Here is a 25,088-nt window from a genome sequence, read left to right as displayed (position 1 = left end):
TGATGCTTGTCAACATCTAGTGTGTTGGGGGCCCAGGTACGGTCACAAATAACCAGGACACAGGGGATGCAAAGCAAAGGCAGATGCAACTGCATGCAGCTGCAAGTTTATTAACCCTTATACAGGCATGAATATGGATTACCTCACTTTCCCTTTTGGCAAGATATAATAAGATCGTTATTCCCATGATATCAGGAACGACTGAGGCAAGACTAGGCAAAGAAGTGAGACTAAGCAAAGGCTTCTCCTTAAAATATCTGTATAGCAAGTCACCCCTCTTGCTAGTATCACAATCTACTTGTCATACCCCAGAGACCATGAGAGCTGCTTCCACAAAAAACGGACACAGTACAGCATAGTGTAAGGTAAAGTGAGAAAAACATTTTCTTCTCAAGGGCAGCGTTCCAGCCCCTGCTTGCATCTCTCAGCCGTCTTTCCTTGATCCTGTCTGGGAAGTGTATCTCAATGATTCCTCAATTTCTCTCTTTGTCCTTTTGTTTTAAAAGTAACACTTTCTATAACATAGCTAATTGTCCTTGAAGGGGTTTAATCATGCAAAAAGAAAGCAATATAATATATAATGTATGCAACCTTTAATGACTGTATCTATTTTCTTAGGGGTATTATTCAGATACCTTCCCAGATCTGGATTTAACTTTGGTAATTGTTATCTGTCTACAAAATCAACAATATCGAATGAATATTCCAGTTTTCTGGCGTAAAGTCCTCGGGAGTAAGAACTAATGATTTTGGAATTTGCTCGGTGTCTATTGTTATGTCCCTCATTTCATTTCTGATTTTTAATTCATGTATTGTCTCTCTTGTGCATTGTTAGTTTGAGGAAGGGGTTGTCTCTCTTGTGGATCTTCTCAAAAAAAAAAAAAGAGGAAGAAAAGAAAAAGACAGCTCTTGCTTTCCTTGACTTTGTATTTTTCTCTTTGTTTCTAAAGGCTTGATTTCAACCCTGAGTTTACTCCTTTCATCAGATCCTACCAGACTCTCTATGGGATGAGGCTTTGCCTCACTTGGTAACAGCAGCATGGAAAAAATGAAGCTTCTGCTGATCTCTGTTGTGGTGTTGCACATCACAATCTCACCGAAAACCATGCATAGCCTGGTTTTAGGCTCTATTAAAGCAGCCCAGTATTTCAGTGTTACCTGCAAGGTGCCATGGAACGGTAGTAACATAATTCTGCATGCACATCGACAGGTTTCTCCACGGTCTTCTGGGTCATTTGATAATAATTTATAGTGAGTTCATGGATGAACACACACACACACAAACACACACACACACACACACTTTACTTACATGGTGCATATTCTTTGCACACCAAAAATAAAGTGAGAATTACTGAAAATGCACCAATAGTGCAATCGATGGAGGGAGCTGTGGGGAAGCTGGGGCTTAGAGTTACTTAAAAGACCCGATGCAGATTCTCCTTCTATTGGAGGAGAAACTTGATAGACAATGTGGTTCTTTATTTTCTTTCTCTAGAGCACACAGGACTAGGGTGGCAGCTAGGGCTTTGAGCATGTTTGGCAAGTACTGTAGCACTGAATTAAATCCTAGGGCTGGAACCCTATTAATCGTCTACAACAATTACAGGGCAGGCTGGATGACGACACTCAGCTGACAATGTGGACATCTCAAGACAGTCACTGGACAATGGCTGACACACTTGTCTGAAGACTGGAAATGTTTCTCGATCTTGGAGAGGAAAGAAGGACCCTCCAACTACACTGAACTCTAAGGAAGTTTATTCAGGTGAGGGATGACAGGGACTGTTTTGTCTCATGTCACACATGTCAGTAGAAAATATCCTAGGTATTGGATGGCGCTGTTAGCATTAACAGAACACAGCCCATAGTGTTGGGAAGATTAATAAATTATGAGTAGGATTAGAAAACCCCAAGCCTCTTCCAGGTTCTAGGAGAGCAAAAAAAAAAAAAAAATACCACGAAATACAGCATTAATGTGATAGTTTGGTTAAATCTAGTTACTACTTTCTATTGTGATAACTATTGTCAGTGCCTGTGCCGACAGTGTGTGAATATCAGGTGTAGGTTTGTGGGGTTGAAAGAAAACACGTACAGGGGTAACCCCTTTTTAGCGAGTGCCACCAAGGCTTTACTGAGATCTCCTTATATACCAGAGGCAAAAGCCGTGGAAAATCAACAAGGCAGGTGAAAATCCCCAAACAGGAAAATAGGACAAGTCTGTGTGGTGAAAGTTCCAGCCCAATCAGGGGCATAAACAGCACCTTAAAAACAAGAAGCAGGAAAGCTCAGTGGGGAGGAAGGGTGCCATGGAAAATCCCAGCCCCAAATCAGGGGCTAAGAGCAGCTGTCAAAGGTGTAAACAATTTCTTGCTATAGCAGGCTGAAAGGCTCAGCGAGGGGGGAGGGAAACACCAAGGTAGGGCCCAACAGGAGCCTTCACTGGTGGCTCTAATGTTTCACTTTCCTCTTCCAACTGGCCTCCACACTGTTTCTAGCACCATAATGATTTCAAGTCTTCCTCCTAAGGAATTTTGTGGCAACAGTTGAATGCTAAGCACAAGGCTTCATGAGTGTTCCCCTAACACACACCCATGTTGCAACCTTCCATGCAGGCTATTTCTTGATGTGATTTCAAGCACCTGTACATAATAAGACAGGAGAACATTTTGAGTGCATATTCAAACTGGTATTATTTCTCAGGAATTTTTAATGGCTAATATTGGTGAAGAAGGATAATTTGAGTTAGGATGAGACATTTTTGGGCAGGATTTGGAAGGAAACATTCATTTAGATGCATAGGAATTACTAAGGTTTTTATAATCAAGCCTAGAGGAAAATTTGGCTTTGGAAGCAGGAGATGCTCAGTGGCTCTACCCCAGGAAAGTCTCCTGGAAAGGGCACCTCAGATTATGCTCAGTACAGGGAGAACATTAGCAGGGAGGCAAAGTCTGCTCCCCTTGACATCAGCTGTCCCTTCTTGGACATTCTATTGTCTCCTAGAGAGTTCTTGGCGTCCTCTGTCCCCAATGTTGTAGTGACAACCAGTGCCCTAGTTTCTCTCAGTCCGAGTCTGGCAGATACATCCTAAGACATGTTTTCCAGTCTTAGAAGTGTTTTGGGAGGGCAAATGTCAATTGTGGAGAGACTAGGGTGAAGGATCTGACCTTTCGTCTCAAGGAAATGATGGACAAAGAAAGTGGTTCTGGGGAATGTGGAGTAAGATCTGGGCAGTGTCTTTTGAGCTTTCTGTGGAGGTGGGGTGGGGGGAGGGATGGTGGGCGTCCTGCAAGCTTAAGCTGACCTTTCTAGCAATTGGCCACAACAACTGGAGCATCTGCAAAGGAATTGAATTTCAATGAATATCACAATTCCTGAAAGTCATGGATTTCAGAACATTAATTTTCCTATCCCCAAAGAAAGGATATGGTAAGGCCAATGCTACTATTCTGTGAACTTCTGGCCTTCACTTTTAAAGTTGATTTGTGGCTTGTTTTTTGTTTGTTTATTTATTTATTTAGTGGGTAATATTATTTATTGCCAAAGTCAAACATCTGGGTTACATCCTGGGACCCACATGACAGAAGGAGAGAAATGGCTCCTGAAAGTTGTTTGGTCATGTACTGCACACACACACACACACACACACACACACACACACTCACACACACACACACACACACTCACACTCATACACACACAAACTTTTACGCAATAGTAATTTTTCTTAGAGTCTGATATAATTGGTTCTAATACAAAGACAGCCTGAGTGTAGTTACTATATGATTAAATAGTACTCATGCTCTCAGGAACAGAGTTTAAAGTTTATAGGTACCTAATAAACTTGCATTGGGACATATAAAGAACATTTAAATGTTCAGCAGAAATACAAAGAACAACTAATTTAATTTGTTAAAAGTGAAAGCTTATACAATTCTGAAGGTTTTTATGCTGGTTTTATTATACATGTAACTATGAAAAGAAAACATACATACTTGATCAATGAAATGAGGAAGAGTGATTTAATGAACAGAAAAATGGATGGTACTTCAAAATTTCCATGATTACATATTATCTATTTAATTCCCTCCACAACAGCAAGAAACGGACATTATTATTTATGCGACATTACAGATACATAAACCGAGAAAATATTGTTTGGCCTGATTTTCTGAGCTTCCTTAAAGGTTTAGTTAATTGACAGAACTGTCCTTTAAAATTAGGGTCCATATTCTTCTGTTTTAAATGTGTGACACTTTTATCTTTTTTTCTCCATCTTTATTAAATTGGGTATTTCTTATTTATATTTCAATTGTTATTACCTTTCTGGGTTTCCAGGCAAACATCCCCCTTACCCCTCCCCCTCCCCTTCTCTATTGGTGTCCCCTCCACATCCTCCTCCCATTACCACCCTCCCCCCAACAATCCCTTTCACTGGGGGTTCAGTCTTGGCAGGACCAAGGGCTTCCCTTTTATTTCTAGTGGGTGCTGCTCTCCCTGCTCCGTGGGAAGTGGATGGGGGAAGGCCCGGGCCTGAGCTGAGTTGGAACTGGGGTAGAAAGGCATAGGGCCTCCTAGGTGAGAATGCCAAACCACCACTGCTGCTGCAGCCACCATGGAGAAGCCCTTGTTCCTGCTGCAGGGAGGAGAGTCTGGTGCCCACAAAATGGCTGAAGGGGAGCTGAGAGCAGACAGCTTCATCACCGGCCTGCTGGAGGTATGAGGATATCGTCCGGGAAAAATTGTGCAGATGACTGAAGCAGAAGTCCGAGGGCTGTGTATCACGACTCGTGAAATCTTTCTTAGCCAGCCAACAGCTGTGAACACAGGTTTCTTTTGGAGAGCAGGCCTGTGCAGGCCCAGAACCTAGGTGGGACAGTTCAAGCTACCCTTTTTCCATGGCCAATCTCAGATCATATTCAGAAAGTATTTCTTGGGCTAAAGAGATGGCTTAGTGGTTAAGAGCACTGACTGCTCTTCCAGAGGTCCTGAGTTCAAATCCCAGCAACCACATGATGGCTCACAACCATCTGTAATGAGATATGATGCCCTCTTCTGGTGTGTCTAAAGACAGTCACGGTGTACTTGTATATAATAAATAAATAAATAAATAAATAAATAAATAAATAAATAAATCTTAAAAAAAAAGAGTATTTCTTCCAGGTGATGGATTTCCAATTTATGGAATTGAACTAACTTACTGATGGTGGAAGTGACACAGAGAGTTAAAGTACAGAAGGAATAATCCAGAATGTCCACCAACAGTTGCTGTCACACCAGGACTTTTAAAAGCTCAGCTGCTAGAGAAGCAATGTAGTCTTTGGTTATTCTCAAGCTTAGGTCTTCTAGTCATTATAAGCTGACCATGACACAAAAAGAGTCATCTATATCAAAATAGAGAATAGTAACTAGATTCACACCACACTATCACATCACTACTGTATTTGAGGTTCTCAGTTAATATCTAAGAACCTGGAAGAGGCCTGGGTCTTGCTACACATACTCATAATTTATGTCCCCATTGTCAACTGAGATTCTTCATGCAGCCTGGGGTCAAGGAGGTCATCCCACAAAGCACAAAACACCCATCTCAGATAAACATGTATGGTTTATTGAATCCAAAACATCCATGAATTTCAGGACACAATTAAATGTTGAAACCTAAGGATAATAGATAGAGAAAAGAATTAAGATTTCTAGTTCATAGATCCAGTAAACACCTTCAACAAATCATAGCAGCAAACTTCCATAAGGTAAAGAAAGAAAAGGCCATAAAGGTACAACAAGCCTACAGAACATCAAACTAATTGTACCAGAAAAATTCCTCCATTCACATAATAATTAAAACGCTAAATGCACAGATCAAGAAAGAACATTAAAAGGGGTAAGGTATAAATATCTAGTAACAAATAAATTCAGACGTATCTGAATTACACCAGACTTCTCAACAGAGATTCTAAAAGTCAGAAAATCTTGGGCAGATGTACTGCAGACACAGGCTCCTATATCCAGCATAATCCTCAATCACCATAAAAGGAGGAACCAGGATATTTCATGACAAAACCAAATTTAAACAATTCTTTTCTGTAAGAAAGCACAACAGAGGCTAACAGGACGAAAACTCCAAGACAATAAACTGAAGTATACCCAAGAAAAACCAAGAAATTAATCTTCTCTCAATAATTTAAAAAAAGAGAAGCACACAAACATAATTTCACCTATAACCAGAAAAAGAAGAGAATGCAGCAAACATTGGCTTTAATATCTGAACAGATCTTCTTTCCCTAATCCCCAAGCTCCCAGGGGCCAAACTGCCAGCCAAACTGTATGCAAGGATGCTCTATGGTTCAAGGTGAGGCCTGTTGCCCACCAAAGGGAGATCCTAGAGGTGTGAGGTGGGAATGGATATGTTTGGGTGGGGGAGCACTGTCACATAGGCAAAGCTGAGCAGAAATGGGATGTAAATATGATGAGGGGAGTGTGGAAAGCAGGACAATAGTTGAAATGTAAATAAATAAAATAACCGATTAATAAAAAATAGCCAAAAATAAAATAACAAGTAAAAAGGTAAATGAAAATTAAACCAAACCAACCAACCAAACAAACAAAAATCCCTGAAGTGGATTGGCCTAATTCTGCTTGTATTTTAATGCTAATTTGTGGAACTCAGGACTGGTTAACCCCAAATAACTGACCCTGTTCCCAGTTAACTGTGATTATAAAGAAGCAAACAGCCAACAGCTGCACAGCAGAGAGATGGGGGAGGGGAGTTTCTGAGGGCTTTGCTAGAGAGGATCATGAGGAGGGAAGAAGGAAGAAGAAGCTGCCAAAGAATAAAGGAAGAACATGTGTGATGGAGAGGAGAGAGGAAGAGGACAGCAGCCATGGTTAAGGGAGAGGAGAGCCTGGTCCTGAGGGCTGTCCAAGTGCAACAAAGAGCAGCCAAGATGCTACACAGTCAGTAAGAGTTGAGCGTTATTGTTTGGAAAGTAGATCTCGTACCATGGAGGGCAGGCAGCTGCACAGCTACTGTGCTTACTAATGCACACTAAAATAAATTTAACAAAATATGTATAACCAGTAAGACAGCTCTGTAGAGGATCCTAAAAGGAATACTTTAGTTTGAAGGGAAGGACAAAATACCAGAGAACACAGGGGATAAATTAATAAAACTAGGAAAGTTAATCAAAGAAGACTGTGAAAACCACAAAAATTAACAAAATGACAAAATTTAATACATAGGTTAAAATAATAATTACATATCACTAAACTCAATATCTAGGGTGGTGGGGCATGAATTCTGCCATGATCTGAACTCATAAAGGTGGGGTTGGGAGAAACATGTCTGGTTAAATAGTCCACCCACATTGTGTCAATGTGATTTAATCTAAGGACAAAGAAGTGGAGCATCTCTCAAGGCTTTCTTCTAACCCCTTGAAAGGATCACTGGGGTGTGGCCTCAGTACTTCATACTTCTTGCTGGGTCAGCGAAACTCAAGGAAGCTTGAGATTGTCATAGCACAGTATTAGGCTAGATATACTGAGTAGATGATACTAAGTTGTTCAGATGGTGATATCCATTTGCATGTGTTCTTAATGTGGACCTAAGGAAAGAGAGATCAAGGTCCTTAGAATAGAAGGAACATTCCCAGTCCTTTTCTACCATTCCAGACTGAAAGGCTGGTAGGGAGAAAGTGGTAAATAAGAAAGAATTAATAGATGATGCTTTGAATGAAGGATTGGTTTTTGTGCTGGTTTTAGACAGGGTCTCACGTATCCATGTTGCCCTCTCCCTGGCTGGCCCGGTTCACTTTGAAGTCAGTGCTTCCATTTCCAATAGACAGTCTTACAAGAGGGGCCTCCGAGGTCTCTGAGGACAGCATTAGCCATTGACAGTTGAGGTGTGCAACCCACAACTATAGTTTTAGCCACTTTGTTCCATGTCTACCAGCTATTTCAGATTGTTGCTGTTCTATGCCTGACAATCAAGGACACAGAAAAATAGCCTGATAGAGAGCAAGGACATGGTGATCACATCCTTGCCTCTGCTGTATGTTCTGGATGAGGTTTGTTAAAATTCCAATATTGCAAAAAGCTTTATATAGGGCCCATCACATTAAGGGTCACTATGCACTGTTTCATCTAAAATGGCCTAATCAGAACTGACCGCCAGACAACACTTCCTGCGAAGTTCCTATGAGAAGCTTAAGTTTTTTGTGTTTTTTCTTCTTCCTTCCTTCCTTCCTTCCTTCCTTTCTTTCTTTCTTTCTTTCTTTCTTTCTTTCTTTCTTTCTTTCTTTCTTTCTTTCTTTCGCTTTATAGGTTTAGAGGAATGTATTTTGGGCCACGGATCTGCCCCTAGTATCTCTGCTATGGATGTGATCAATCAGTGTTAGTGTATGCATTCAATAAAATATCCATTTTTGACTAAGGTAGATGCTTCTGTGTTTTGTGGGGTGACCCATTGTCAATGTCTAGTGAGTTGGGGCCCTGGGTATGGTCGCATACCCCCAGGACACAGGGGGTGCAGAGCAAAGGCAGAAGAAACTGCACGCAGTTGCAAGCTTTATTAATCCTTATTGAGCTAAGAATATGCATTACTACAATTTTCATTGTGCAAAGATACCATAAGATCATTATTCCCAGGATAACAGGAACAATGAGGGAAGATTAAACAAAGAAAGATGAATAAACAAAAGCTTCTTCTAAAAATATTCATATAACAAATCACCTCTCTTATTATAATCAAAATATACTCACCATTACCAAGAGAGCGTTAGAACCACTTCCACAGAAACGGACACAGCAGAACATAACTTAAGGCCAAGTGAGAAAAACATTTTATTCTCCAGGGCGGCATTCCAGCCCCTACTTGTATCTGTCACCAGGCCTTTCTTGACCCTGCCTGAGAGCTGCATCTCTATGTCTTAACAATTACTTCTTTTTTCTTTTGTTTTAAAGTAACACTTTACATAACATAGCTAAAGGTCCTTGTAGGGGTTTAGTCATGTAAAAATAAAGCAACATAATACATAATGTACATAAGATTATGGCAAAACTAGCTCCTCCCATGCTATAGAAAATCCTTTGAAGTCAAGCCTTGGGATCTAATCCTGTCAATTGATCAGCCAATAATTTCGCTATTTCTCTAGGGGTAGTATCTTCTAGCTGTTTACCAAAAGACATTCGAACATCATATTTCAAGGCATTAATTACTTTTGAAGCACTTTCATTACCCTCTAAATAGGCTTGAATTAACTTCCAATCATGTTCTGTGTCATTATCCATATATTTACTAACACAAAAGTAGTAGGATTTCACCATGATAAGCAATATAAGCCCGATAACTGGCATTGGCCGCAGCAGAAGAAACCATGAGTAAAACACACATTGCTAAGAATAAGTGCTCAGCCGTAAAGGACTTTCCTGAAGGAGACAAAATTATTCCTTTCAGTGCTCAATCGCTTCACCTGACCCCACATAGGTAATAGGGTTGTCACTGCACGGATCCTTATCCATTGTTGTTTGTGGACACTAAGAGAAGCCAGGGCCTCAGTAATGGAGGACACCTCCTCATCTCCTGAGAACATCCATCAGGAGAAAATGTAGCTGGTTTAACTGGATTCCTTTGAGGGTAGGGAGCAGTTCTTATTATTCTGTGCTTGGATCCATCTCCCGGGTAACCAGAATAGTCTCCCATCCTGTAATGAGACAAAACCCTCTCCCCTATATACAATGATGTCCCTTCCTGCCATTCAGCATCCCGGGCAATTTTTATCCATACTGTCTGTTCCATGCCTTCTGGGGGGAAGTTCAACAAAGTGTCTATTGGCTCTTGATATAACTTCACCTTGTGGTAAATTAAGAAAATTAATAATGTATAATGCTTGTGCCAATATAGCTCTGGGACTGGTCTGCAAACTCCATTCAGGTTGCATAAGGCCATTTCTTTTCCCCCTTTTTAATTTTATAATTTGTCATTTCAGGGTATGGTGAATTCTTTCAACAAAAGCTTGTCCTTGTGTATTGTGTTCTGTACCAGTAATATGTACAATATGATATCGTTGACAAAATTGTTTATATTGATAAGAAATATATGTTGGTCCATTATCAATTTTAATTTTAGAAGGCAGTCCCATAACAGCAAAAGTTTCCAATAGATGCTGTATAACATGAGCAATGCGTACTCCTGGCAATGGTGTAGCCCACACAAATTTTGAAAAATTATCTATGCTTACATCTATATGTGAAACGCAACCAAACTAAGAAATATGGGTTATATCGATCTGACACGATGTATTAAGTTGCATCAACTGGGATTAATTTGAGATGGAATACATTTTATACGTGAAGACTGACACATAGGACAATTAGCAATAATTTGTTTGGCTTGAGAATAGGGAAGCTTATATTTAATATGTAAATATCCTGTATTGGCATGATTATGACTGTGTTCTTCTGGGGTAGCAAATGCCACTAATTGATCTACCATAGGATTGCCAAGTGTTAAAGATTCTGGAAATTTTGAATGTGATCTAGTATGTGTAATGAATATTCTAGAGTTTCATAATAACAATAGTCCTTTAATATGTGAGAATAACATTTAATATTGGCTTAGATGTAGAAACAACAGCAGTCGCAATATTCTGTACTACTCCTACAACATAAGCGGACTCAGCTATAATATTTTTACATCATGAGTAAAATCCTGGAATACATTAATTACCGCTAATAATTCATTTTGTTGTACTGACCCAAAAGAAGATTCTTGTCCCCAAAATTAATCTTTGGTCCAATAAGCCATCTTGGTGTTAGAGCCATCTGTAATCACAGTAAAGGCTGATGGTAATGGATCAACAGAAATTAGTGTATTTATCAAATTTTTTTTTGTTTTTTAAAGCAATCCCACAATTTACTATGGGGAGGATGAAATTCAATATTTCCAATGTAAGAAATCATGGCTAATTGAAAAACCTCAGACATCTGCATTAAATATTCCACTTTATCTTTGCTTAATGGGAAAACAAAAGCAGCACAATCATATCCCCACAGAGTAACAGGTCTTTGTATGCCTTGCTGAATGATTAAAGAAATTTGTTCCTCATTATTTGTTAATGTTTGGTTAAAGTTTTATTTAATATAAACCCATTCTAAAGGCAACTCATCCTGAGCGAAAGTGCCTGTAGGATATTCAAGAGTATTTAAACATATAATTTAATAACTCTATCTGGATCAATACATGCCAAATATGCATCTTTCCATTTTCAGAAAAGATACCCTGGCATGCCTTCATATAAGCATTAATATCCCCAGCCCCCTTTATAGGTAATAATGTTCTCCTGTACTCTTCATTAGCATTTTCAAAAGCAAGCATTTGCAGCAGTTGTCCTCCAGCTTCCGCTCCTACCATTGTTCTTTCCAATGTTAATTTTAATATACATAAAAACTTAATATATGGTTCATAGAAAGCTACTACCTTTTTCAACCAACCAGTATCATCCTTTATAATAAGTCGGTTGGGCCACACCTTGAATCGATGCTGGCCTAATTATAGGAAAAGAAAAAGCAGGTGAATTCGTCATCATCATCGTGTGAATCTAATGGTCAACATGCCATCCTCGGGAAACGACTTAGAAAAACCTGCTTCAGGCAGTGGTGCAGAGGGCAAAACTTTTACTTTCGTTTTGTCTTAATGAAGCTCTAGCTTCTTGTTCTGTAATCGTTATTACCCTGTCTGCATTCATGGCCTTGAACACAGTAAAAATTACAGCCCAAAGAGACCAGAAATTGGAATCTTTTTGCCCTGCCTGACAGCCTTTTTCACCTTAACTTTCACTTTGACCCAGATATCAGAATCCCTGGAACCATCATCAGGGAAACATGGAGTTTACTCTTGCTGTCTCTAAACACTTTTCTAAACCAGACTGATAGACATGAATTCCCTGCACTCTTAAAGATGCTTAAGCATAGCGAGATGAAGAGAAGATTTATCTTGTCCCATTTCCTTGTAATAAAATGTACTTACCTTATCTGACTGTCCAGACTTACCTTCAGGGACCCTGTTCCAGTGCCATAGGTTGACGTCTGGGGTGTTGGGAGCCCTGCATCAAGTCGCATTCCTTTCTGTGTTTCCCGATGCTCAGTGGCCATGCCACTCCAGCATGCTTTGAAATGAACCAGTCCGCAACCGCCACCACCACCACCACCACCACCACCACCACCACCACCACCACCAGCAGCAGCAGCAGCACCACCACTAATTTGGTTTTGTAAATAAAGTTTTATTGACATCTCCATCCTCAGCATTTACATCCTGTTCAGTGCTGCTTCTGGCTGCAGCTGCAGGGTTTAGGAGCCACAGAGCGCTTTAGGCTCCCAGAGCTGAGAGCATTGACCTTTTGCCTTGTTTGTGAAAGAGGTGACTGATCCCTGTGCTCGAGGTGGCATTTCCGTGCCCCTTAACCCATAGCATAGGTCTCTGTGCCATCCTCTCCCTTTGCTGTGGTGTGCACTTCCTGGTACATTTCCGTTAGCTCTTGACATTTCCAGAGCATTGGGTCTTGCAAATTGAATTTGCATGGCACCAGGAATAGACCTGATAGCAGGGTATGGGACACGCCCTATGGGGACCCTGCCCAGGGGCATAAGCTTACTTTTCCAGTCAACTCCCTGAACAGTGAGCCTTTGTGGGACAAGGTACTTCACGACATGACTTGACCTCTCTGCAGTGCACCCAATCCCTGCTTGGCTCAGATGTCCCCCAGAGAGGTTGTGTGAGTGTCCCCAGTAGAGGCAGCACTCTGTGTGGTGGCATTGACATGGCATCCAGGAAAGTCAAAACCAGAGGGACATGTCGGGAAGTTGGAAGCAGATGTCTGTGTCCATGGAGAGAAGGATGGACTAGACACTCCTACAGGGGGTGAGCTGAGAAGCACTTCCTTGGCTTTTTCACAGCCGTGTAGGCTGCATGCCATGCTGTGTACCCATGTTGTGCTGAAGCCCCAGGCTTTGATTCTCCCACAGCTGCTGTGTCCAGGGGCCAGGGTAGGATTAAGCAGACTTCAGCAGGAGAAAGGTGAAAACCCTGGTTGGGGGGTGGGGATGGCACAGTCATAAAACTCATGCACATGAGGCCCCTGACTTAGAGCCGTATAGCAGCTATGACAATCCAGCTCTGGTGACACTCATCTGCAATGCCAGGCCATGGGGGGGTAGAGGCAGTAGGATCAGTTGTTTAATTATCCTTGGCTACAAGGCAAGTTCGAGGCCAGCCTGGGCAACTTTGTCTATGAAAATAAGACAAAACTAGGTCTTGACTCTGAGCATCACAGTCTGTACCTGGCACAGTTGCCCCACCCAGGTAAGAAACCCCTCTGTCCAGAGGCCATAACTGCAGGATACCCCTGGCCAAGTGTCTATACAGCGCCCTGTTTGACTGGACTGTGCTGAGTACCAACCACGCTCTCCTCAACAGGAAGGACATGGGAGAGGCTGTTTCTGTGAGGGCCCGGGCCCTGAGACAGCCAAGAATAAACCCTGTCCTTGGGAAAAGCCATGGAGACTAGGAACCCAGGGGATCTCTGCAAACACCAGGGCTGGCAGGGGACTCTGATCCTCTACAGCAGCTGCTCTCAATCTGTGGGTTCTACATCAGAGCTCCTGCACACCAGACATTTACACTACAGTTCCTCACAGTAACAAAGTTACACTCATGGAGTTGCTCTCCAATAATTTTATGTTGGGATGACAACGACATGAGGAACTGAAATAAAGAGACACAGCATTAGGAAGGGTAAGAACCACCATTCTATAGGAACCCAGGCATCTGCACTCGGTGTCTGGAAGTGTGGTAGGCTAGGCTTCACCCTCAGCGATGCCAGCATGTGGGCACCAAGCCTAGGTTCCACCCCAATGCTTCCTGGATATGTGCAGGCCTGGTTCCATCAAGAAGTAATAAAGGAACCCTTGGCAAAGAACACTGGGTACCAAACAGGTCAGGAAAACACACCCCCTCTGCTGCAACTCCTCTCAGGAGGATTGGTCTTCCCAGGAGTCCCCAGCTATAACCATAGCTTGTCTCTCAGTGTTTGCCCATTGGTGTCTTGGCCATATTCAGATTTGAGGACTTTGAACAGAAAAGCTTTGAGCAGATTTGCATCAATGAATCCAACAAGTAGTTGCAGTCCTACATCACCCAGCGCATCTTCAAGCTGAGGCAGGTGAGAGTGGACACCTATTCCCCAGCCCAGCCCAGCCATCACCCTGAATGTCAGCTGTGTCCCTCAGTATCAGCAGGATGGGGCCTGGGCACCATAGGTTCCCCAGGACCTAAAGCTATGTCCTTGAACTCAGTGCCATGCTCAGCCCTTCCAGCCTCTTTCAACCCTTCTGGATGCTCAGCTGCTCCTGCAGCAAGGCAGCAGTGTGCACATTCTGTCACGTCATTTGTGTGTGTCTACAGGAGGTCAGAGCCTGTCCCCTCTGTTCCTTTCTTTTGCTGTATTTGCCTTTCTGAGGAGGTAGGACCCACACGTATGGGAGGCAGCCACATGCATATTCTGCAGCCATGTCTGATTCTTCTGAGCCTCAGTCCCACTTACACACCTACCCTTCAACCTCCCCACTCCATGTCACCCCTAGGGCTCTGTAAACCTTCCTGCTTTCTGTCTTTATATAATTGGTGACACTGCAGCCCTCACTGGTGTCATACAGTGTTAGTTTGTCTTTGCACTGCCTGGAGGTCTGACTTAGGAGAATGGCTACCATTCTATTCCTGTTCAAGGGTCAGAATCCCATTCCTATGTAAGGCTGAATAATATTCCAGCACATGGCTGGGCCATGTTGAATTTACACAGTCACCTATGGATCTTATTTTTTGGCTTGTAAACACACACATATAAGACTCAAGTGACACCCAAGTGGAGAATTGCTGGAGGCTGCCATTGCTTTCTGAACCGTCTGAGAGACCATCTTGTCCACAGTGTATAGGGCACCATCTACTCATAGCTCACACAGCATGAGAAGATTAGGGAGGGTTAACCTGGCTTCTCTGTCTCCTACTTTCTGCCAGACTAGCCCTAGCATCTTTCTGTATTGCAGTGAATGTTTAGAACCCAGGAGGATTCCAGCTTCCTTGCTCAAATATAGCAAGTTCCTCCTTGCCTGCTTTGAGACTGAGTCTCATGCAGCCCAGGCTGGCTTTGATCTCACCATTAGTTAAGATGGCCATGAACTCCTGGTTCTCATGCCTCAGACGTCTCTGAGTGCTGGGTGACAGGTATGCACCACTCTTAAGTCCTGCCACTGGGACAAGAGTGAGCAGAGCCAGCTCTGAAGCACACACTTTGCTGGTGTCAGTGATGACTGACTTATGATCCTGTCTTCCTTGCACATGGCCCTTCTCCTTGGTGCATGCCATCCTTCCTCCCTGTGACTCATGGGGGACACCAAGCCTGAGGATGTCAGGAAGAAGTTTACTTACTTCACTGGGTTGGAGGCTGTTAGGTTCCTGCGTCAGTAGGTGAGATTCAAGCTAGAAGGTTTGTGGCATGAGAAACGGGAACAGAACTGGAATGGCAGGAACAATCGTCGCCTGGCTCTGAGAAGACCAGGTGGGCAGAAACTCATCGTTGGGCAGGTAGTGAGCTCAAGACCAGCCTGGGCATTGCTCAGCACATGTGAACAGGTATGTGTACATGGACATGTGTTTCCCCCACATGGTCACCACTTATCCAGGTACGGTGAATACTTCAAGGAGCTTTTTATGTTTTAACATTGTGTGTGTTTGTGTGTCCATACATACATATACACACATACATTCGTACATATACACGAATACACGTACATGAAAACACATGCATATACATGACTATACACATTCATGCTCACACACACATATATACACAACTACATGCATACACACACACATACACACACATACACACATACATGCATACACACATACACATATACATACACACATACACACATACACACATACATGCATACACACATACACATATACATACACACATACACACACATACAATACATATACACACATACAAATACACCTATACACACATATAGACAGACATATACACACATATACATATACACGTATACACATACATGCATACACACATTCATATCCACACGTACATACAGACATATACATATATACTCACATACATGTAAGCACATGAGTGGAAGCCAGAGGACAGCTTGGCCCTTGGTTCTCTCCTTTTTACCACGTGGGTCCTGGGGATTGAGTCAAGCTCATCAGACTTGACAGCAAGCCCTTTTAACTGTAGAGCCCTCTCATTGGCTGCCAGTTGCCTCTTTCCACAAATTCTATCCATGGTGGGATGTTTACAGTTGTTATTCTCATGATTCCTTCAGCAATAGCACAGACATCCTTTACACTGCATTAGGAGTTATAATTCATGTAGATGTCAGGAGAGCTGGAGGCGTGGATCAAGAAGAGAGCCCACTTTCAATGTCATTATGTGGTATTGCCTTAGGCCCTTTTATACACTCCCCTGGCTTTGTCTGAGTATATGTTTGAGGTCTCTCTATGACTGTGCAAACAAGTAAGCGATAGGGCTGGGCCACACAATAGGAAAGTACTTGTTCATCCAAAAACAAAAACAAAAAACAAACAAACAAACAAACAAAAATAGCTCTAGGGTTAAATATTGGTGCTAGTACTGAACTACACAGCCAGAAGGTATTTTTCTAAGTAAATAAGACAATATTAGGGATGACAATATGATCAAATATCCTACAACATAAGTTTGCAATGTTACCTACATTTTATAAATCAAGTCTGACCACCGTTTTGGTTGTTTCCAATCATGTCTGAGTGCATCATCACGGGAATCCCAAGGAAAATCAGAAATGGGTTCTTGAAGCTGTTGCACAGGGCCAGTATAGACCTAAATACCACAGAGGAAACCTTGATTCTTATCACAAGGGATCATTTCACCATCCCTCTTGTCACATAACGTATGGCAAGATGTCACCTCTCCTGACCTTAGCTTCTTCTCCTAAACGCTGCTGAAGGGAAGATTTGGTGTCAAGGGATCTGGATTCAAACCACACCAACACTGAATTCATTTAAATAGGTGTAGTTTATTAATGCACACACCAATACAGTTCAACCAGAGCAACAGCTCACAACTGTGTACTGGACATTGCTAGGCCCCGCTCATTGCAAAATCCACATGGGCTCATGCACAAGTGCTGGAAATGCTTCGGTCTATGGGCCCTGACTCAGGCCATTTTACACATAATTGTTCCAATTTTCCTTGAATCTATTGGGTCCTATGTGAAGAATACACTTGGGGAACTTGTTAAGATTAACAAACCTCATAACATACAGAACATAACAGGGTATGTGACCAGCACCACACAGTTCAACGTCAGAGTTTTTTGTTCTTTGTTAGTGTTTTTCTTGGCATCCATGATGTGGAGGCATATTACAGAACAATAGGAAAGAGCTGGCTGCTGTGTAACAAATTTGCTGCTATTAAGGTAGGTATGGGGGCAAGACCTCAGCAGTAGCCCTTAAGATGGGAAGGAGATGATGTGTTTGATAACTGAAAGGAGCTGCCTCAGCTGTGTTTCTCTGCCTGCTCAGTGCCCATTCAACATCACTCTGTCCCTGAAGAGGAACTCAAGGTCTGCCCCCTGCTGCCTGTGAGCCAGGAAGAGGCACAGAAAGGCAAGGCCACAGCACTGGTTTCCAATCCCTCAGTAATGCTGGATTTCCAATAATGTACTTGTATACACAAATACACTGTGGTAAGTTGCAATAGATACTAATCATTTCTCACATAGGGCAGCAGTTGATTGACTACAACTAATTCTACTAAAAAAAAGAAACCTGGCTCTTGTAGAAATATACAAAGAAATACCTAGGATGGTGGGGGATGAATTCTGCCATGGACTGAACTCGTGGAAGTGGGGTTGGGAGAAAGATGCATGGTTAAATAGCCCACCAGGTTCACATTGTGTCAACTTGATTTAATCTAAGGACAAAGAAGTGGAGTATCTCTGATTGCTTTCTTCTAGTCCCTTTAAAGCATCACTGGGGTTTGAACTCAGAACTTCACACTTCTTGATGGGGCAACTACACTCAAGGAAGCTTAAGACTGTCATAGGCACAGTATTATGCTATATATACAGAGTAGATAATACTAAGACGTTCAGATGGTGATGTCCATTTGTATGCACTCTTAATGTGGACCTAAAAAAAGAGAGATCAAGGTCCGTAGAATAGAAAGATCAGTTCCCGTTGTTTTCTACCATTCCAAACATAACGACTGGTAGGGAGAGAATGGTAAATAATCGAGAATTCGTAGATGATGCTTTGAATGAAGTGTGGATTTCTGTGCTGGTTTAAAACAGGGTCTCAAGTATCACATGTTGCCCTCTACCTGGCTGGCCAGGATCACTTTGAGCTCAGATAAACCTCCTTTCACTTTGCAATAAATAGGCTTATAAGAGTGGCCTCCAAGGACAGTGCAGACAGCATTAGCCTTTCACAGTTGAGGTGTGTAGCCCACAACTATAGTTTTAGCCATGTTTTTCCATGTCTACCAGCTATTTCAGATTGTTGCTGTTATATGCCTGACAATCAAGGATGCAGAAAAATAACCTGATGCAGAGTAAGGACATGGTGATCACATGGTGATCTCATGGTGCCTCTTCCGTACGTTCTGGATGAGGTTTGTTAAAATTCCAATATTGCAGAAAGCTTTATATAGGGCCCATCACAATAAGGGTCACTATGCACTGTTCTATCTAAAATGGTCTAATCAGAACTGACTACCATATAACACTTCCTGCAATCCTCATATGAGAAGCTTGAGCTTTTGGTTTTGACTTTTTCTTTTTTCGTTCTTTCTTATTTTTTGCTATATAAGTTGAGACAAAGATAGTTAAGGCCATGAATTTGCCCCCAAAATTTGAACTATGTATGTGATCAATCAATGTTAGTGTGTGCATTCTATAAAGTATTCATTTTTTACTATGATAGATGCTTTTGGGTTTGGTGTGGTGGCCATTTCCCAGTGTACAGGTGCAGGGACCTTGCTCTATCCACTTAATGATGTTTATAGCCTCATTTTAGACGTTTCTGTGCACCCCCTATATCTCTTGACTATTTTATTTTTCTGATAGAAGCTCGTGGTATATCTTACTCAGTCCTGTGAGCAGTGCTCCTTTGTCGACATTGGTGCAGAGAGGAGAACCCCACCACCAGCATGAGGTTCCCTTCACTGGTGGCTCCAATATTGCACTTTCCTCTGCCAACTGGTCTCCACACTTTTCCTAGCACCTTAAAGACTTCAACTCTTTCTCCTAAGGAACTTTCTGGCAATTGTCGATTTCTAAGCACATGACTTCATGAGTGTTCCCCTAATACACACCCATGTTGTAACCTACCATGCAGACTATTTCTTGATGTGATATAAAGCACCCGTACAGAATGAGACAGGAGAACTTTTGACTGCATATTCAAGCTGGTATGAAATCTCAGGAAGTTTTAATGGCTGACATTGGTGAATGAGGATGAGACATTTTTTGGGAAGATTTGAAAGGAAACATTCATTTAGATGCATAGGAATTACTAAGGTTTTTATAATCAAGCCTTGAGGAAAATTTGGCTTTGGAAGCAGGAGGTGCTCAGTGGCTCTGCCCCAGGAAAGTCTCCTGGAAAGGGCACCTCAGCTTATGCTCAGTACAGGGAGAACATTAGCAGGGAGGCAAAGTCTGCTCCCCATGACATCAGCTGTCCCTTCTTGGACATTCTATTGTCTCCTAGAGAGTTCTGGCATCCTCTGTGATGTCACCAGTGTTGTAGTGACAACCAGTGCCCTAGTTTCTCTCAGTCTGAGTCTGGCGGTTATAAGCTAAGACATGTTTTCCCGTCTTCGCAAGCGTTTTGGGAGGGGGAACGTCGATTCTGGAGAGACTAGAGTGAAGGAGTCTGGCCTTTCGTCTCTAAGTAATGATGGACAGAGACAGCACTTCTGGGGAATGTGGAGTAAGTTCTGGGCAGTGTATTTTGAGCTTCCTGCCAGGGTGGCTGCAGGTTTAAGCTGACCTTTCTAGCAATGGGCCACAGCAACTGGAGCATCTGAAAAGGAATTGAATTTCCACGAATATCACAATTCCTGAAAGTCAGGATTTCAGAACTTTAGTTTCCTCATCCCCACTGGGAGGATATGGTAAGGCTATTATACTGTGAACTTCTGGTCCTTACTTTTCAGTTCATTTGTTCTGTTACATTGATATAATAACACCATCAGTGGTCATGGAGGGTCCACCTTTTCTGAGTTTAGACAGGGCAGCAATGTATTTCACTATCATTGCTTCTTTAAATACAGTGGGTATCTGACAGTAGTAACAGGGAGAGATTGTGCTCCAGGCAATAACCTTATGTTCTTAGACCTTCTCTGATTTCTTCTAACTGGCAGGGTCATCGTTTGCTTTATACATTAGAGGTTGTATGTTACAAACTTTTTTCTACAATACCAAAACTATTTGGAACGTGTAGACCAAGATTCAGCCTGCAACCTATTCGCACTTCTGGGGCATTTGGTATTTCACATAGGGACACTGATAAGTCTATTGAACATATCCTCCCTTGGAAATGCATTTTAAATCCAAAGTTGTTGCCTTAGAGTATCAGGGTAGGACATCTGAGTGTCTCCAATCACTCAAGTTTAGTGGATGGTGAATTTATCATCTGAGTTCTGAAGCCACAGGGGTGAGGGTCCTGAAACCAAGCTGTACCCTGTTCAGCTGACAATAATCCTGGAGAAGCCATCTCCATGGTACATGTAAGCACGTTATGTCCGGAATAGGGAACACCTGGCTGCTTACATCTCTTGGTCTCTATAGAGTAGTGGGAGAACTGAGATCCACTGAGGAGGCCTCTTAAGCATAGACCAATCACCTAGCAGTGACACTGGGTTCCTGGCTTGTTCTCCTGTTTAGGCCTCACTGAGGTCTATGAACACTCTATGCATTCTCCCCATGCAGGTTCACTTGTGTTCTTCTACCTACAGACGCTGGGAGAGAAACATCATCCCCTGGCACTGACCTAAGCAAGAATCAGGCCATGAAGGAAAAGGAGAGGCTGATTAAAGAGCTGCAGCTCATTACCGAGGAGAGAAATGACCTGAGAGATCGCCTGAGGTTTCTGACAGAGAGATCCATGAAGAACAGGTATGAATCGCTCCAAATGCTCTTGTTTCATTCCTGGGTCTGCAAGGTCACCTTTTTCTTATCCTGTTAAGGTTTTGGGTTCTAGAAAGCTGTGCCTCCCTAACCACCCTGTGCTAAACCTCACCTCCCATATAGTGGAGATTCAGAACCTGACCCTTCCTGAGGAGTGAGATTGAAAATGGACTCATCTGCTTCCATTTATTTAAAAGCAGAACTTGTGGTCTGAATGAAGAATTCAGGGATAAATTCAGGGAGAGTGAGTTCCCAGTGTGCATTTGCAAAGCCCTTGACAGCTGGTGGCTTTGCAAGATTGTAATTGCAGTGAGTTTATGGTGAGTCTCTGTACTTGCTAGGCAGGGGACTGAGTGCTGGAAGATCCAGGCAGCAGCCTGGAGTAATATAGGACCCACCCCGAGTTCATATATTCCTAAATGCCGATGTTCATTGTATTCTATCATTTGGGGCCAGGCCAAACTTCAGGCCAAATCCATATTATGAAGACCTGGAGAGAATGGAGGAGGCGGTCATGTCAATTCTGCACAACTTAGAGATGGAGAACACTGAGGTCCATGAGAACAACCATAAGCTGAAGAAGGAGATTACCTTCTCTAGGTAAGTCCTGGTCAGATAGGCTATCACTTGTGGAATGGCCATTTCTGACTTTCTTTGTTCTGGATTGGACGGTCTTCAGCTCTGGTTCTATCTCTTGTGCTATTTACCCATCAGTCTTCCAGGGTCATTAGGACTCAGTTTTCAGTTCCATAAAAGACTGTTCCTCATCCCAGGATTGTCTAGGCATCTTCAGAAGGCTCTAGAGAGAACAGTACTGATTGAAGTCAGCAGAAGGTTATTAGGCTGACCTGGACCTATGGTGTCACACCAGGTTTTACAAAACTCAGTGGGTGGACCACATGGTTAGCATGACCTTCTCTTGGTTCTACTGACCTCCTTTGAAGGTGTTGGCCCACTACTAATTGATGTTAGCCCCATGCATTGGGCTTTCATGGATAGTTGTAGATCCATGTTCTTTCTCAGAGGTGTGGACACTAAATGGTGTCAGGCCAAGCAAACAATTTATTCTTCCCCGAATTAACTCTTTATGGTTTGTGCAGCAGCCTTATATGTATCAAGATGCATTTTATTAAGTCTTCATGGGTATCTGGGACCTGGTAGAGTTAGTGGGACTTGGGAGTAGGAATGGGAGAAAGGGCCAGCATGATCTTACTATGCAGACTGTATTTCCAGAAACCTGCTCAGCCAGCTCCTGATGGAGAACACATGTAGGAAGAAGTTGGTCCCACTGAAGCAGGAGAACAAGGAGGGACATCTTGAGTGTGCACTGAACCAGAAATATTTGGTTGACGTCAACAAGAAAGATAAAGACCATCAACGGCCAGAACCAGCATTATCAGGTAGGGACGAGCAGATGTGTTAGCTTAACAATATCTGATAAAATTTGCCAATTTGATACATCTTTGCTTCTCTTACCACCTTTCTAATTTACACTCACAACCAGCCAACCACCTCATGTAATGGAATTGTTCATTGCTCTGCCTATGCACAAGTATTCTAGGAAGTTAACCACTTTTCAGAAACTGAATTATTGTGCAAGCATATTTTGCTGCTCTTTTTGAAGCTGCAGTCTAGTATGGTGACAGATGAATAACATATCTCATTATTGCATATCCATGTGATAGATTGGATCCTATGTAGAGTTTTGAACAATTTCTTGGTTCTTGAACAATTGACACTCTGTGGTCATGTGACCTCTTGTGTAGGAAGCACCTTTGGGATAAGAACCAAGTGCAAGTGTCAAATTAGTACTTGTCATTGGCTTTAACCTTGGTGACAAATGGACATCTCCTTTCTTCCTGCAACCCGATGAGGTCTCTTCCCATTGCCCTGTTCTTGGTTTGCACTGGTATAAGTCTGGGTCCCAGATTGGCAGCCCACATTACTGTGAGGCTTGCTGGAGATTTTGCCCTGCCTGCAGAGTTAGCAACAATGATATCAGTTAAAAGGTCCATGTCGACTGTCCAATAGAACTGAGGTGGTAGAAGGCAGCATTCTGACAGCTGGCTTGCATTTCCCCACCAAATCAGTGTCTGAAAAACTGCCTTCCTCTCCCAGGTCTCAGAAAGTGCAAGAGAGCTGGAATTGGACACACCCCACTAAGAGAGCTTCCTGAAGAATAAGTTGCTTTCTCAGGAGTCCCTGATGACCAACATCCTGAATGGTAACATTTTTTGGATGAGTATTCATCCTCTTCGTTAATTTGTCATTTCTTAGAGACCCTAAATTTATATAACACTGAGCCAGCCTGACTGATTGAGGTCTTACTCACTTTCTTCTTCAGAAAACAGCACTTGAGAGACAACTTGGGGGACCGCCTTTCATTATGTGTGCTAGAGGAGAAACAGCAATACGTCTGTGCTTCTAAATGTTCGTTAAGAATATGCTTTTAGAAATATTTTTGTTATGATTTTAATTGAAGTTTTCTTTTTGTTGTTTCATATTTATATGTTCTTGTTACTATTTTTACTTTAAAATATTTTTAAATATTTTTATTCATTTTAATCCTGTTTTGTTGTAAAAATGTATTTGTTATGAATAAAAATTGAATTCTATCTCTTGACTCTTAAGACCATCTTTCTTACTCAAGGGTTCTGTCCCTTCCTGTGGACCTAGAACTGACAGCTACAGATGGATCTCTGCATGTTCCATGGAGCCTGGGCTAATAAGTGAATTCAAAGTCACCAAGGTGTACCCAGTGTGACAGTGTCTTTTGTGTGGATAATGTGGCTGTTTCTCAGACACACACTTTATGATGTAATCACTGACATGCTTTACCCAAATGTTAGGGTCCTTGTGGTTCTTCTGAGAGAGCAGCAGATGCTCTACCCTGTGAGTCATCACCACAGCTCCTGCAGGTGGCTTTTGTTATTCCACAGGAGGTGCTGTATTAGGTGGACAAGATCACCTATGATTAAATAGAGAGATCTCAGGAGATGTGTATTCACAGGGAACTTACTGAGCCGTACATGCTCAATGTGTTAGCTTGCCAGGCATCCCTACAGAGCTCTGGTGTTCCCACTCCTCATTGTGGGTCAGGATCATCCTCCAGCACCACTTAGTTTTCATATTAGAGCAGATCTTTCACCTGTTATCAATGATGACCATATGTATTATGCACATCTGATAAAATACAGAATAGAAACTAGATCCTGTAAGCCAGCTTGGCATAATGTGTTCTATTAATAGCAAGAAATGTATCTTAATCTAAGCAGTTTAGGGGAAACCTCAAGAGCATACATAGTGAATGCTTCCTATAGCTGTGAACACAGGTTTCTTTTGGAGAGCAGGCCTGTGCAGGCCCAGAACCTAGGTTGGGCAGTTCAAGCTACCCTTTTTCCATGGCCAAACTGGGATCATATTGAGAATGTATTTTTTCCAGGTGACTGATTTCCAATTTATGGAATTGAACTAACTTACTGAGAGTGGAGGTGACTCACAGAGTTAAAGTACAGAAGGAGGAATCCAGAATGTCCACAAAAACTTGCTGTCACCCCAGGGCTTTAAAAGCTCAGCAGCTAGAGAAGCAATGTAGTATTTGGTTATTCTCATGCTTAGGTCTAGTCATTCATTATAAGCTGAACATGACACAAAAAGAATCATCTGTGTCAATATAGAAGCTAGTTGTAACTAGATTCACCCCACACTATGACATCACTACCGTATTTGAGGTTCTCAGTTACTATCTAAGAACCTGGAAGAGGCTGGGTCTTGCTACACATACTCATAATTTATGTCTTCATGACACTGTGTGCTTTGTTCTGTTAATGCTACCATTG

At 42.3% G+C, this 25,088-nt stretch overlaps 1 long non-coding RNA gene across 1 annotated transcript; it reads left to right on the top strand.

Annotated features, from left to right (window-relative positions):
- The first annotated feature begins 23,416 nt into the window (after window positions 1-23,416).
- LOC147998824 (uncharacterized) lies at window positions 23,417-23,864 on the top strand. The gene is made up of 2 exons (XR_015643772.1): window positions 23,417-23,473; window positions 23,594-23,864. It is a non-coding gene; the product is annotated as an uncharacterized LOC147998824 (long non-coding RNA).
- Window positions 23,865-25,088: the final 1,224 nt, after the last annotated feature.

This window comes from Rattus norvegicus, chromosome 19, assembly GCF_021556685.1.
Source record: "Rattus norvegicus strain SHRSP/BbbUtx chromosome 19, alternate assembly SHRSP_T2T, whole genome shotgun sequence".
In the NCBI taxonomy this organism is placed as follows: domain Eukaryota; kingdom Metazoa; phylum Chordata; class Mammalia; order Rodentia; family Muridae; genus Rattus; species Rattus norvegicus.
The sequence above is the reverse complement of the archived record's forward strand: the minus strand, read 5'-3'. Positions and strand labels throughout refer to the sequence as shown.